Here is a 13,545-nt window from a genome sequence, read left to right as displayed (position 1 = left end):
ACTGTAGGCTGGATTCTACCAGGGTGTCACTGTAGGGTGGGATATAACACGGTGTCACTGTAGGGTGGGTTGTACCACGGTGTCACTGTAGGCTGGATTATACCAGGGTGTCACTGTAGGGTGGGCTATACCACGGTGTCACTGAAGACTGGATTATACCATGGTCTCACTGTAGGGTGGATTATATCAGGGTGTCACTGCAGGCTGGATTATATCAGGGTGCCACTGTACGGTGGGCTGTACCACGGTATCACTGTAGGGTGGGCTGTACCACAGTGTCACTGTAGGGCGGGCTATACCACGGTGTCACTGTAGGCTGGATTACACCAGGGTGTCACTGTACGGTGGGCTGTACCACGGTATCACTGTAGGGTGGGCTATACCACAGTCTCAATATAGGCTGGATTATACCATGGTATCACTGTAGGGTGGGCTATACCACGGTGTCACTGAAGACTGGATTATACCAGGGTCTCACTGTAGGATGGATTATATCAGGGTGTCACTGCAGGCTGGATTATACCAGGGTGTCATTTTAGGTTGGGATATACAGCGTTGTCACTGTAGGGTGGGCTGGATTATACCAGGGTGTCACTGTAGGGTGGGATATACAACGTTGTCACTGTAGGGTGGGCTGGATTATACCAGGGTGTCACTCTGGTGTGGATTATACCAGGGAGTCACTGTAGGCTGGATTATACCTGGGTGTCACTGTAGGGTGGGCTGGACCACGGTATCGCTGTAGGGTGGGCTGTACCATGGTGTCACTGTAGGCTGGATTCTACCAGGGTGTCACTGTAGGGTGGGCTATAACACGGTGTCACTGTAGGGTGGGTTGTACCACGGTGTCACTGTAGGCTGGATTATACCAGGGTGTCACTGTAGGGTGGGCTATACCACGGTGTCACTGAAGACTGGATTATACCATGGTCTCACTGTAGGGTGGATTATATCAGGGTGTCACTGCAGGCTGGATTATATCAGGGTGCCACTGTACGGTGGGCTGTACCACGGTATCACTGTAGGGTGGGCTGTACCACAGTGTCACTGTAGGGCGGGCTATACCACGGTGTCACTGTAGGCTGGATTATACCAGGGTGTCACTGTACGGTGGGCTGTACCACGGTATCACTGTAGGGCGGGCTATACCACGGTGTCACTGTAGGCTGGATTATACCTGGGTGTCACTGTAGGGTGGGCTATACCACGGCATCACTGTAGGCTGGGCTGTACCACGTTGTCACTGTAGGGTGGGCAATACATTGTGTCACTGTAGCCTGGATTATACCACGGTGTTACTGTAGCGTGGGTTGCACCACGGTAATACTGTAGGGTGGGCTATACCACGGTATCACTGTAGGGTGGGCTACACCATGGTGTCACTGTAGGCTGGATTATACGAGGGTGTCACTGTAGGGTGGGCTATACCATGGTGTCACTGTAGGCTGGATTATACCAGGGTGTCATTGTAGGGTGGGCTATACCACAGTATCACTGTAGGGTGGATTATACCAGGGTGTCACTGTAGGGTGGGTTTTACCACGGTATCACTGTAGGATGGGCTGTACCACGGTGTCACTGTAGGCTCAGCTGTACCACAGTGTGATTGTAAGTTGGGCTATACCACAGTCTCAATGTAGGCTGGATTATACGACGGTATCACTGTAGGGTGGGCTATACCACGGTGTCACTGAAGACTGGATTATACCAGGGTCTCACTGTATGGTGGATTATATCAGGGTGTCAGTGTAGGCTGGATTATACCAGGGTGTCACTATGGTGTGGATTATACCAGGGTGCCATTGTACGGTGGGCTGTACCACGGTATCACTGTAGGGTGGGTTGTACCACAGTGTCGCTCTAGGGTGGGCTATACCAAGGTGTCACTGTAGGCAGGATTATACCATGGTATCACTGTAGGGTGGGCTATAACACGGTGTCACTGTAGGCTGGATTATACCAGGGTGTCACTGTAGGGTGGGCTGTACCACGGTATCATTGTAGGCTGGATTATACCATGGTGTCACTGTAGGGTGCTTTATACCAGGGTGTCACTGTACGGTGGATTATACCAGGGTGTTACTCTAGGGTGGGCTATACCACGGTGTCACTGTAGGATGGATTATACCAGGGTGTCACTGTAGGGTGGGCTGTACCACAATGTGACTGTAGGGTGGGCTATACCACAGTCTCACTGTAGGCTGGATTATACCACGGTATCACTGTAGGGTGGGCTATACCACGGTGTCACTGTAGGCTGGATTACACCACGGTGTTACTGTAGCGTGGGCTATACCATGGTATCACTGTAGGCTGGGTTATACCACGGTGTTACTGTAGCTTGGGCTATACCACGGTATCACAGTAGGGTGGGCTATACCATGGTGTCACTGTAGGGTGGGCGATACCACGGTATCACTGTAGGGTGGGCTATACCATGGTGTCACTGTAGGCTGTTTTATACGAGGGTGTCACTGTGGTGTGGATTATACCAAGGTATCACTGCAGGCTGGATTATACCAGGGTGTCACTGTAGGCTGTATTATACCAGGGTGTCACTGTAGGGTGGATTATACAAGGGTGTCTCTGTAGGTTGGGCTATACCACAGTCTCAATGTAGGCTGGATTATACCAGGGTGTCACAGTGGGGTGGGCTATACCATCGTGTCACTGTAGGCTGGATCATACCAGGGTGTCACTGTAGGGTGGGCTGTACCACGGTATCACTGTAGGGTGGGCTCTACCACATTGTCACTGTATGGTGGGCTATACCACGGTGTCACTGTAGGGTGGGAAATACCACGGTATCACTGTAGGCTGGATTACACCATGTTGTCACTGTAGGGTGGTTTATACCAGGGTGTCACTGTAGGGTGGATTATACCAAGGTGTCACTGTAGGGTGGGCTATACCACGGTGTAACTGTAGGCCGGATTATACCAGGGTGTCAGATTGGGGTGGGCTATACCACGCTGACACTGTAGGTTGGATCATACCAGGGTGTCACTGTAGGGTGGGATATACAACGTTGTCACTGTAGGGTGGGCTTGATTATACCAGGGTGTCACTGTGGTGTGGATTATACCAGGGAGTCACTGTAGGCTGGATTATACCTGGGTGTCACTGTAGGGTGGGCTGGACCACGGTATCACTGTAGGGTGGGTTGTACCACGGTAATACTCTAGGGTGGGCTATACCACGGTATCACTGTAGGGTGGGCTATACCACAGTGTCACTGTAGGGTGGGCTATACCACGGTGTCATTGTAGGCTGGATTATACCACGGTTTTACTGTAGCGTGGGCTATACCACGGTATCACTGTAGGGTGGGTTGTACCACGGTAATACTGTAGGGTGGGCTATACCACGGTATCACTGTAGGGTGGGCTATACCATGGTGTCACTGTAGGGTGGGCTATACCACGGTATCACTGTAGGGTGGGCTATACCATGGTGTCACTGTAGGCTGGATTATACGAGGGTGTCACTGTGGTGTGGATTATACCAAGGTGTCACTGCAGGCTGGATTATACCAGGGTGTCACTGTAGGCTGTATTATACCAGGGTGTCACTGTAGGGTGGATTATACCAGGGTGTCACTGTAGGGTGGGCTATAACACGGTGTCACTGTAGGGTGGGTTGTACCACGGTGTCACTGTAGGCTGGATTATACCAGGGTGTCACTGTAGGGTGGGCTATACCACGGTATCATTGTACGCTGGATTATACCATGGTGTCACTGTAGGGTGGTTTATACCAGGGTGTCACTGTACGGTGGATTATACCAGGGTGTCACTGTAGGGAGGGCTATACCACGATGTCATTGTAGGGTGGGATGTACCACAGTGTGTCTGTAGGTTGGGCTATACCACAGTCTCAATGTAGGCTGGATTATACCAGGGTGTCACAGTGGGGTGGGATATACAACGTTGTCACTGTAGGGTGGGCTAGATTATACCAGGGTGTCACTGTGGTGTGGATTATACCAGGGAGTCACTGTAGGCTGGATTATACCTGGGTGTCACTTTAGGGTGGGCTGGACCACGGTATCGCTGTAGGGTGGGCTGTACCATGGTGTCACTGTAGGCTGGATTCTACCAGGGTGTCACTGTAGGGTGGGCTATAACACGGTGTCACTGTAGGGTGGGTTGTACCACGGTGTCACTGTAGGCTGAATTATACCAGGGTGTCACTGTAGGGTGGGCTATACCACGGTGTCACTGAAGACTGGATTATACCATGGTCTCACTGTAGGGTGGATTATATCAGGGTGTCACTGCAGGCTGGATTATATCAGGGTGCCACTGTACGGTGGGCTGTACCACGGTATCACTGTAGGGTGGGCTGTACCACAGTGTCACTGTAGGGCGAGCTATACCACGGTGTCACTGTAGGCTGGATTATACCAGGGTGTCACTGTACGGTGGGCTGTACCACGGTATCACTGTAGGGTGGGCTGTACCACAGTGTCACTGTAGGGCGGGCTATACCACAGTGTCACTGTAGGCTGGATTATACCTGGGTGTCACTGTAGGGTGGGCTATACCACGGCATCACTGTAGGCTGGGCTGTACCACGTTGTCACTGTAGGGTGGGCTATACCACGGTGTCACTGTAGCCTGGATTATACCACGGTGTTACTGTAGCGTGGGTTGCACCACGGTAATACTGTAGGGTGGGCTACACCACGGTATCACTGTAGGGTGGGCTACACCATGGTGTCACTGTAGGCTGGATTATACGAGGGTGTCACTGTAGGGTGGGCTATACCATGGTGTCACTGTAGGCTGGATTATACCAGGGTGTCATTGTAGGGTGGGCTATACCACAGTATCACTGTAGGGTGGATTATACGAGGGTGTCACTGTAGGGTGGATTGTACCACGGTATCACTGTAGGATGGGCTGTACCACGGTGTCACTGTAGGCTCAGCTGTACCACAGTGTGATTGTAAGTTGGGCTATACCACAGTCTCCATGTAGGCTGGATTATACCACGGTATCACTTTAGGGTGGGCTATACCACGGTGTCACTGAAGACTGGATTATACCAGGGTCTCACTGTATGGTGGATTATATCAGGGTGTCAGTGTAGGCTGGATTATACCAGGGTGTCACTATGGTGTGGATTATACCAGGGTGCCATTGTACGGTGGGCTGTACCACGGTATCACTGTAGGGTGGGTTGTACCACAGTGTCGCTCTAGGGTGGGCTATACCAAGGTGTCACTCTAGGCAGGATTATACCATGGTATCACTGTAGGGTGGGCTATAACACGGTGTCACTGTAGGCTGGATTATACCAGGGTGTCACTGTAGGGTGGGCTGTACCACGGTATCATTGTAGGCTGGATTATACCATGGTGTCACTGTAGGGTGCTTTATACCAGGGTGTCACTGTACGGTGGATTATACCAGGGTGTTACTGTAGGGTGGGCTATACCACGGTGTCACTGTAGGATGGATTATACCAGGGTGTCACTGTAGGGTGTGCTGTACCACAATGTGACTGTAGGGTGGGCTATACCAGAGTCTCACTGTAGGCTGGATTATACCACGGTATCACTGTAGGGTGGGCTATACCACGGTGTCACTGTAGGCTGGATTATACCACGGTGTTACTGTAGCGTGGGCTATACCATGGTATCACTGTAGGCTGGTTTATACCACGGTGTTACTGTAGCTTGGGCTATACCACGGTATCACTGTAGGGTGGGCTATACCATGGTGTCACTGTAGGGTGGGCTATACCACGGTATCAATGTAGGGTGGGCTATACCATGGTGTCACTGTAGGCTGTTTTATACGAGGGTGTCACTGTGGTGTGGATTATACCAAGGTATCACTGCAGGCTGGATTATACCAGGGTGTCACTGTAGGCTGTATTATACCAGGGTGTCACTGTAGGGTGGATTATACAAGGGTGTCTCTGTAGGTTGGGCTATACCACAGTCTCAATGTAGGCTGGATTATACCAGGGTGTCACAGTGGGGTGGGCTATACCATCGTGTCACTGTAGGCTGGATCATACCAGGGTGTCACTGTAGGGTGGGCTGTACCACGGTATCACTGTAGGGTGGGCTCTACCACATTGTCACTGTATGGTGGGCTATACCACGGTGTCACTGTAGGGTGGGCAATACCACGGTATCACTGTAGGCTGGATTACACCATGTTGCCACTGTAGGGTGGTTTATACCAGGGTGTCACTGTAGGGTGGATTATACCAAGGTGTCACTGTAGGGTGGGCTATACTACGGTGTCACTGTAGGCCGGATTATACCAGGGTGTCACAGTGGGGTGGGCTATACCACGCTGACACTGTAGGTTGGATCATACCAGGGTGTCACTGTAGGGTGGGATATACAACGTTGTCACTGTAGGGTGGGCTGGATTATACCAGGGTGTCACTGTGGTGTGGATTATACCAGGGAGTCACTGTAGGCTGGATTATACCTGGGTGTCACTGTAGGTTGGGCTGGACCACGGTATCACTGTAGGGTGGGTTGTACCACGGTAATACTGTAGGCTGGGCTATACCACGGTATCACTGTAGGGTGGGCTATACCACAGTGTCACTGTAGGGTGGGCTATACAACGGTGTCACTGTAGGCTGGATTATACCACGGTGTTACTGTAGCGTGGGCTATACCACGGTATCACTGTAGGGTGGGTTGTACCACGGTAATACTGTAGGGTGGGCTATACCACGGTATCACTGTAGGGTGGGCTATACCATGGTGTCACTGTAGGGTGGGCTATACCACGGTATCACTGTAGGGTGGGCTATACCATGGTGTCACTGTAGGCTGGATTATACGAGGGTGTCACTGTGGTGTGGATTATACCAAGGTGTCACTGCAGGCTGGATTATACCAGGGTGTCACTGTAGGCTTTATTATACCAGGGTGTCACTGTAGGGTGGATTATACCAGGGTGTCACTGTAGGGTGGGCTATAACACGGTGTCACTTTAGGGTGGGTTGTACCACGGTGTCACTGTAGGCTGGATTATACCAGGGTGTCACTGTAGGGTGGGCTGTACCACGGTATCATTGTAGGCTGGATTATACCATGGTGTCACTGTAGGGTGCTTTATACCAGGGTGTCACTGTACGGTGGATTATACCAGGGTGTTACTGTAGGGTGGGCTATACCACGGTGTCACTGTAGGATGGATTATACCAGGGTGTCACTGTAGGGTGGGCTGTACCACAATGTGACTGTAGGGTGGGCTATACCACAGTCTCACTGTAGGCTGGATTATACCACGGTATCACTGTAGGGTGGGCTATACCACGGTGTCACTGTAGGCTGGATTATACCACGGTGTTACTGTAGCGTGGGCTATACCATGGTATCACTGTAGGCTGGGTTATACCACGGTGTTACTGTAGCTTGGGCTATACCACGGTATCACTGTAGGGTGGGCTATACCATGGTGTCACTGTAGGGTGGGCGATACCACGGTATCACTGTAGGGTGGGCTATACCATGGTGTCACTGTAGGCTGTTTTATACGAGGGTGTCACTGTGGTGTGGATTATACCAAGGTATCACTGCAGGCTGGATTATACCAGGGTGTCACTGTAGGCTGTATTATACCAGGGTGTCACTGTAGGGTGGATTATACAAGGGTGTCTCTGTAGGTTGGGCTATACCACAGTCTCAATGTAGGCTGGATTATACCAGGGTGTCACAGTGGGGTGGTCTATACCATCGTGTCACTGTAGGCTGGATCATACCAGGGTGTCACTGTAGGGTGGGCTGTACCACGGTATCACTGTAGGGTGGGCTCTACCACATTGTCACTGTATGGTGGGCTATACCACGGTGTCACTGTAGGGTGGGAAATACCACGGTATCACTGTAGGCTGGATTACACCATGTTGTCACTGTAGGGTGGTTTATACCAGGGTGTCACTGTAGGGTGGATTATACCAAGGTGTCACTGTAGGGTGGGCTATACCACGGTGTCACTGTAGGCCGGATTATACCAGGGTGTCACATTGGGGTGGGCTATACCACGCTGACACTGTAGGTTGGATCATACCAGGGTGTCACTGTAGGGTGGGATATACAACGTTGTCACTGTAGGGTGGGCTGGATTATACCAGGGTGTCACTGTAGGGTGGGCTGGACCACGGTATCACTGTAGGGTGGGTTGTACCACGGTAATACTCTAGGGTGGGCTATACCACGGTATCACTGTAGGGTGGGCTATACCACAGTGTCACTGTAGGGTGGGCTATACCACGGTGTCACTGTAGGCTGAATTATACCACGGTTTTACTGTAGCGTGGGCTATACCACGGTATCACTGTAGGGTGGGTTGTACCACGGTAATACTGTAGGGTGGGCTATACCACGGTATCACTGTAGGGTGGGCTATACCATGGTGTCACTGTAGGGTGGGCTATACCACGGTATCACTGTAGGATGGGCTATACCATGGTGTCACTGTAGGCTGGATTATACGAGTTTGTCACTATGGTGTGGATTATACCAAGGTGTCACTGCAGGCTGGATTATACCAGGGTGTCACTGTAGGCTGTATTATACCAGGGTGTCACTGTAGGGTGGATTATACCAGGGTGTCACTGTAGGGTGGGCTATAACACGGTGTCACTGTAGGGTGGGTTGTACCACGGTGTCACTGTAGGCTGGATTATACCAGGGTGTCACTGTAGGGTGGGCTATACCACGGTATCATTGTAGGCTGGATTATACCATGGTGTCACTGTAGGGTGGTTTATACCAGGGTGTCACTGTACGGTCGATTATACCAGGGTGTCACTGTAGGGAGGGCTATACCACGATGTCACTGTAGGGTGGGATGTACCACAGTGTGTCTGTAGGTTGGGCTATACCACAGTCTCAATGTAGGCTGGATTATACCAGGGTGTCACAGTGGGGAGGGCTATACCATGGTGTCACTGTAGGCTGGATCATACCAGGGTGTCACTGTAGGGTGGGATATACAACGTTGTCACTGAAGGGTGGGCTAGATTATACCAGGGTGTCACTGTGGTGTGGATTATACCAGGGAGTCACTGTAGGCTGGATTATACCTGGGTGTCACTTTAGGGTGGGCTGGACCACGGTATCGCTGTAGGGTGGGCTGTACCATGTTGTCACTGTAGGCTGGATTCTACCAGGGTGTCACTGTAGGGTGGGCTATAACACGGTGTCACTGTAGGGTGGGTTGTACCACGGTGTCACTGTAGGCTGGATTATACCAGGGTGTCATTGTAGGGTGGGCTATACCACGGTGTCACTGAAGACTGGATTATACCATGGTCTCACTGTAGGGTGGATTATATCAGGGTGTCACTGCAGGCTGGATTATATCAGGGTGCCACTGTACGGTGGGCTGAACCACGGTATCACTGTAGGGTGGGCTGTACCACAGTGTCACTGTAGGGCGGGCTATACCACGGTGTCACTGTAGGCTGGATTATACCAGGGTGTCACTGTACGGTGGGCTGTACCACGGTATCACTGTAGGGTGGGCTGTACCACAGTGTCACTGTAGGGCGGGCTATACCACGGTGTCACTGTAGGCTGCATTATACCTGGGTGTCACTGTAGGGTGGGCTATACCACGGCATCACTGTAGGCTGGGCTGTACCACGTTGTCACTGTAGGGTGGGCTATACCACGGTGTCACTGTAGCCTGGATTATACCACGGTGTTACTGTAGCGTGGGTTGCACCACGGTAATACTGTAGGGTGGGCTACACCACGGTATCACTTTAGGGTGGGCTACACCATGGTGTCACTGTAGGCTGGATTATACGAGGGTGTCACTGTAGGGTGGGCTATACCATGGTGTCACTGTAGGGTGGGCTGTAACACAGTGTCACTGTAGGGCGGGCTATACCACGGTGTCACTGTAGGCTGCATTATACCTGGGTGTCACTGTAGGGTGGGCTATACCACGGCATCACTGTAGGCTGGGCTGTACCACGTTGTCACTGTAGGGTGGGCTATACCACGGTGTCACTGTAGCCTGGATTATACCACGGTGTTACTGTAGCGTGGGTTGCACCACGGTAATACTGTAGGGTGGGCTACACCACGGTATCACTTTAGGGTGGGCTACACCATGGTGTCACTGTAGGCTGGATTATACGAGGGTGTCACTGTAGGGTGGGCTATACCATGGTGTCACTGTAGGCTGGATTATACCAGGGTGTCATTGTAGGGTGGGCTATACCACAGTATCACTGTAGGGTGGATTATACCAGGGTGTCACTGTAGGGTGGATTGTACCACGGTATCACTGTAGGATGGGCTGTACCACGGTGTCACTGTAGGCTCAGGTGTACCACAGTGTGATTGTAAGTTGGGCTATACCACAGTCTCAATGTAGGCTGGATTATACCACGTTATCACTGTAGGGTGGGCTATACCACGGTGTCACTGAAGACTGGATTATACCAGGGTCTCACTGTATGGTGGAATATATCAGGGTGTCAGTGTAGGCTGGATTATACCAGGGTGTCACTTCTGTGTGGATTATACCAGGGTGCCATTGTACGGTGGGCTGTACCACGGTATCACTGTAGGGTGGGTTGTACCACAGTGTCGCTCTAGGGTGGGCTATACCAAGGTGTCACTGTAGGCAGGATTATACCATGGTATCACTGTAGGGTGGGCTATAACACGGTGTCACTGTAGGCTGGATTATACCAGGGTGTCACTGTAGGGTGGGCTGTACCACGGTATCATTGTAGGCTGGATTATACCATGGTGTCACTGTAGGGTGCTTTATACCAGGGTGTCACTGTACGGTGGATTATACCAGGGTGTTACTGTAGGGTGGGCTATACCACGGTGTCACTGTAGGATGGATTATACCAGGGTGTCACTGTAGGGTGGGCTGTACCACAATGTGACTGTAGGGTGGGCTATACCACAGTCTCACTGTAGGCTGGATTATACCACGGTATCACTGTAGGGTGGGCTATACCACGGTGTCACTGTAGGCTGGATTATACCACGGTGTTACTGTAGCGTGGTCTATACCATAGTATCACTGTAGGCTGGGTTATACCACGGTGTTACTGTAGCTTGGGCTATACCACGGTATCACTGTAGGGTGGGCTATACCATGGTGTCACTGTAGGGTGGGCTATACCACGGTATCACTGTAGGGTGGGCTATACCATGGTGTCACTGTAGGCTGTTTTATACGAGGGTGTCACTGTGGTGTGGATTATACCAAGGTATCACTGCAGGCTGGATTATACCAGGGTGTCACTGTAGGCTGTATTATACCAGGGTGTCACTGTAGGGTGGATTATACAAGGGTGTCTCTGTATGTTGGGCTATACCACAGTCTCAATGTAGGCTGGATTATACCAGGGTGTCACAGTGGGGTGGGCTATACCATCGTGTCACTGTAGGCTGGATCATACCAGGGTGTCACTGTAGGGTGGGCTGTACCACGGTATCACTGTAGGGTGGGCTCTACCACATTGTCACTGTATGGTGGGCTATACCACGGTGTCACTGTAGGGTGGGCAATACCACGGTATCACTGTAGGCTGGATTACACCATGTTGTCACTGTAGGGTGGTTTATACCAGGGTGTCACTGTAGGGTGGATTATACCAAGGTGTCACTGTAGGGTGGGCTATACCACGGTGTCACTGTAGGCCGGATTATACCAGGGTGTCACAGTGGGGTGGACTATACCACGCTGACACTGTAGGTTGGATCATACCAGGGTGTCACTGTAGGGTGGGATATACGACGTTGTCACTGTAGGGTGGGCTTGATTATACCAGGGTGTCACTGTGGTGTGGATTATACCAGGGAGTCACTGTAGGCTGGATTATACCTGGGTGTCACTGTAGGGTGGGCTGGACCACGGTATCACTGTAGGGTGGGTTGTAACACGGTAATACTGTAGGGTGGGCTATACCACGGTATCACTGTAGGGTGGGCTATACCACAGTGTCACTGTAGGGTGGGCTATACCACGGTGTCACTGTAGGCTGGATTATTCCACGGTGTTACTGTAGCGTGGGCTATACCACGGTATCACTGTAGGGTGGGTTGTACCACGGTAATACTGTAGGGTGGGCTATACCACGGTATCACTGTAGGGTGGGCTATACCATGGTGTCACTGTAGGGTGGGCTATACACGGTATCACTGTAGGGTGGGCTATACCATGGTGTCACTGTTGGCTGGATTATACGAGGGTGTCACTGTGGTGTGGATTATACCAAGGTGTCACTGCAGGCTGGATTATACCAGGGTGTCACTGTAGGCTGTATTATACCAGGGTGTCACTGTAGGGTGGATTATACCAGGGTGTCACTGTAGGGTGGGCTATAACACGGTGTCACTGTAGGGTGGGTTGTACCACGGTGTCACTGTAGGCTGGATTATACCAGGGTGTCACTGTAGGGTGGGCTATACCACGGTATCATTGTAGGGTGGTTTATACCAGGGTGTCACTGTACGGTGGATTATACCAGGGTGTCACTGTAGGGAGGGCTATACCACGATGTCACTGTAGGGTGGGATGTACCACAGTGTGTCTGTAGGTTGGGCTATACCACAGTCTCAATGTAGGCTGGATTATACCAGGGTGTCACAGTGGGGTGGGCTACACCACGATGTCACTGTAGGGTGGGATGTACCACAGTGTGTCTGTAGGTTGGGCTATACCACAGTCTCAATGTAGGCTGGATTATACCAGGGTGTCACAGTGGGGAGGGCTATACCATGGTGTCACTGTAGGCTGGATCATACCAGGGTGTCACTGTAGGGAGGGCTATACCATGATGTCACTGTAGGGTGGGATGTACCACAGTGTGTCTTTAGGTTAGGCTATACCACAGTCTCAATGTAGGCTGGATTATACCAGGGTGTCACAGTGGGGAGGGCTATACCATGGTGTCACTGTAGGCTGGATCATACCAGGGTGTCGCTGTAGGGTGGGATATACTACGGCATCACTGTAGGCTGGGCTGTACCTTGTTGTCACTGTAGGGTGGGCTATACCACGGTGTCACTGTAGCCTGGATTATACCACGGTGTTATTGTAGCGTGGGTTGCACCACGGTAATACTGTAGGGTGGGCTACACCACGGTATCACTTTAGGGTGGGCTACACCATGGTGTCACTGTAGGCTGGATTATACGAGGGTGTCACTGTAGGGTGGGCTATACCATGGTGTCACTGTAGGCTGGATTATACCAGGGTGTCATTGTAGGGTGGGCTATACCACAGTATCACTGTAGGGTGGATTATACCAGGGTGTCACTGTAGGGTGGATTGTACCACGGTATCACTGTAGGATGGGCTGTACCACGGTGTCACTGTAGGCTCAGCTGTACCACAGTGTGATTGTAAGTTGGGCTATACCACAGTCTCAATGTAGGCTGGATTATACCACGGTATCACTGTAGGGTGGGCTATACCACGGTGTCACTGAAGACTGGATTATACCAGGGTCTCACTGTATGGTGGATTATATCAGGGTGTCACTGTAGGCTGGATTATACCAGGGTGTCACTTCTGTGTG

Source organism: Lampris incognitus, chromosome 2 (genome assembly GCF_029633865.1).
Source record: "Lampris incognitus isolate fLamInc1 chromosome 2, fLamInc1.hap2, whole genome shotgun sequence".
NCBI classification, from domain to species: Eukaryota; Metazoa; Chordata; class Actinopteri; order Lampriformes; family Lampridae; genus Lampris; species Lampris incognitus.
Note: the sequence above shows the minus strand (reverse complement) of the source record.